A 3,601-nucleotide genomic window follows, 5' to 3' on the forward strand; every position below is an offset into this window, starting at 1 on the left:
GGTTTTTTTTGTAAATATTCTTGTTTTTTAATAATAGAGTGTTGTCGTCTGATACGATTTTGAAAACTTGTAACGTCACAGCTGTAGTGTTAATAGTGGCCGCCATGACAGTTACCGTTTTTTATCAATAGGCAAATTACAATGGTGACGTCGCAGGGTTTCAGACGACAACACTCTATAAGCGCCCTTTAATAAAATAAAATAAAATATAAAATAAAAAATATAAAATAAAATATAAAATATAAAATATAAAATAAAATAAAATATAAAATAAAAAATATGAAATATGAAATATAAAATATATAAAATATATAAAATAAAAATATCTGTGCCTATACATCCTTATTTTTTATTTATTCACCTATGTAACAAAACAGCACATATATTATGATTAAATTAAAGAACATATTCGGAATATTTTTGAAATTTTAAACAATGACTATGTTTTCCAGTTTAAGATTTGGATAATGTCAAAAAATATTCAAAAGTTTTAAGGATTTTTAAGACAGTCAACGTTCTTTTTCAAGAGTTCAACTTCCAGTTCATTCACTCGCGTTGTCAAAGCGTTGTTCTTCTGAGACAAATCGGTTACCTTGTCCAACAAAGTCGTCAGCGTACCCGCGTTGCAGTTGACATCGGCGTTCTTCAGCATATTGGCGATATCGGCGAGTCCCGCTTTGACGGCCACGTCGTAGGCTGTCAACCCTTCCTTGTTCTTAATTTTGACGTCGGCTCCTTTGTCCAACAGCAAGGCGACGCTTTTCTTGTGGTTCTTGGCTGTGGCCGAATGCAACGGGGTATTACCGGTAACTGTGGGTATATTTATGCTAGCGCCCCATCTAATTAGAGCGCTGGCGATGTCCAGTTGGTCGAAGGCAACCGCCCAAAGAAGAGCGGTTTGCCCGTGCTGGTCTTGGATGTCTAGATTGGCTCAACGGTCGATGAAGAGCAGAGCCATGTTTGTGTCTCCGAATTGGGTGGCGAGGATAAGGGGCGTGGCACCTCCGTCGTTGGCTGATTGGGTGTCGATATTGGCTCCCGTATTCAGCAGTGAAATAACCTTTGCCCTGTCTTTCAGCAGTGTGTAACGGATCAACTCGGAGTTTTTATCCGCTTTAATCTCCTGAGCAAAGAACCTGACACAAATGAAATAATTTCATAGATTTTAATATTTTACTGTGTGGTGATTTATTAAAGATAATCGTGAAGAGGTTCAACTGTTTAAATACATTTCTGAAATATTCCAGTAACTTTAGTCAATGTTTGTATGTTTACATAATGTTTTATTGTCCAAAATTACAGTGGCGTACATCTTCAACAGGGTCATATTAAGGAATATTAGGCATTATGTAAGTGTAACCCCGGACCAACAAACACCCAAGGAGAACGCAGCGAGCCCATACACGCCCTAGCCCTTTCTTGCGTACGATTTTCATTGGACGCTCCTTTTGGCCAAACCATTTACGCGGGTGGTGGGGGGGGGGGGGGGAGAGATTGTCCGAACTTTCCCCTACCGACGTAACGGTGGCAGGTGCTTCAGCGCCTAACCAATGAGAAATGTACACACGAAAATGCGCGTCTAAAAACGCGTTGCTTCCTCCTTGTGTGGGATGTGTTTGCTGCTCCTGGATGTTACCAACTCGTTTTTCCCGATCCAGTTAAATAAATTAATAAAAACGGATAGGTTTCATTTCGCACTTATTTAAAATATATGAACTATTTGTAGAACGCCCGAATTTCTGTGGAATGAAAATTGTAATTGAAGGAAAACACTTACAAGATTACGAATATTGATGCCAAGGCCAAAACTCCGTCGTTAATGAATGATTTCATTTTTCCTCTAATAAAGGTAAATCGATTAAATTTAATTAAATGTAAACTACAAAACTATCAACTTAAACTTCATGCGGATTTATTTGCAATTTTTTACAACATTTTAATTTTATGGATTTTATAACGTATAATTCTGTTCTAGTATTGGTATCGTAATTTTAAATATTATTTAATTTTTATTTTTCCACATTTTCAAAAAATTAATGTCTTTTGTTTTACTCGTTTTTGACTATTTAATCCAAAAACCTTATCCTAATTCTTGGTTATCCAAATCCCATGTCATCCAAACTACTTATTATTAGATTTTAAAAAATGATTAATGATTTAAGTTTTTTTGTAAATATTCATATAACTCTAATTTCCAAATTTCAATAATACAAAAAAAAATTAACTTACGGCAGATTTTCGTAAAATTAAATAAGATGATTTTAAAGTCTGTTTTTCTCAAAATGAAAGTAATTAATTTCGAAAATTGTCAGAAGTTATAAAGAAAGTTTATCAACGTTTTTTTGCCTTATCTGCACGGATAACGTAGATAGTTTTGAAAAAAAATAGTTAAGAAACAGGTGGCAATACCGTCACTGGGCAGTAAAATTCTCACGTTCGTGCGTAAACCGATCTTTCGAAATGACGACGATAAATTCATTAAAATGTTTCTGGAAAAAATTGCCAAATTAAAATAACAGTTTTTTTTATCCGTAATTTACAAATCAACTCATTTAAGCAAAATATAACAATTAGGTTTCACTTTTAAAATCCATTATTAAAAAGATTGGGATAATTATTCCTTTTATGTTTCAATATTTTTCAATAAGAAGGAAATTAAAAATTGTCATACACAAAGTAATCTTAAAGTATATCAATAATTTAATAATTTTAATTATGTTTGAAGTAAACTAAAGCTAGGTTCACCGAATGACAAAGATATTTTTTTCAACACCTTCGGCAAAACATTACTTAAAAGACCACTGAATCATTTTAAAATTTTAGCCCGAATTTCTGCTTTGTCGGTTTCAAACGAAAATGATACGCAGCGCCTCTCGTAGCGAGCTCGCGCGTAACTTTTTTAAAAGTATTTCCCCGACCCATTGAAATTAAATGTAAAGTTGGCAATAACTAAACGTTAATTAACCCACCAAATGATATAAGAAATATACCACTGGCAAATTTTCCCGTTTATATATGTAGTATAAAATCGTTCTTAAAAGATCGTTTATCGCTTTATAACATTCAAAAATAATGTTTTTAGCGCGCCATGTAGATAATCGAACAGCTGTTCGTCTAGGTAAAGTTTGCCTTGTCAACCCACGTATTAGAAAGCAAAATGAGCTTTTAGAAAGTAGGTTGTAATTCTAAACGATATCAATACTTTTCGAGAATTTTGTCATTGATCAGTGAATTATAAATATGACTTGAAAAAAGTTTCGAGGATTATATAAAAGCTTGTTTCGTAACTTTTCATCCATTGGTTCGTTCACAATGTATCTTTAAAGTAGACGAAAATTTAAGGCGGTGACTCTTGCCCAGTCTTGAGCCTCGGTTTAATCTACCGCGTATTTTGTAACGGGAAAACCCGATTACTATCGTTAAATGATGGCGAACGCTAATTGTAATATGAAACAAATAACGAAATACGTGAGAATTTTGGCGTTATAAATATTTCTGAGAATCTACATATAGAAAAGGTCAAGCTCTTTTGGTAGGCAATCGTATATTTCACGTTAGGGAAACAGTTAACGAAGAGTCGAAGACAGCTCAGTAGTTCAAG

General features: G+C 34.0%; 1 long non-coding RNA gene across 1 annotated transcript; it reads right to left on the reverse strand.

The window, feature by feature from the left end:
* Positions 1–380: 380 nt before the first annotated feature.
* Positions 381–2,269, reverse strand: LOC149963307 (uncharacterized). Its single transcript, XR_016480205.1, has 3 exons — positions 2,230–2,269; positions 1,778–1,840; positions 381–1,136 (listed from the first exon to the last, which is right to left on the reverse strand). It is a non-coding gene; the product is annotated as an uncharacterized LOC149963307 (long non-coding RNA).
* Between the last annotated feature and the right edge of the window lie 1,332 nt (positions 2,270–3,601).

The sequence above is a fragment of the Leiobunum rupestre genome, chromosome 1 (genome assembly GCF_980474605.1).
Source record: "Leiobunum rupestre chromosome 1, qqLeiRupe1.1.hap1, whole genome shotgun sequence".
NCBI classification, from domain to species: domain Eukaryota; kingdom Metazoa; phylum Arthropoda; class Arachnida; order Opiliones; family Sclerosomatidae; genus Leiobunum; species Leiobunum rupestre.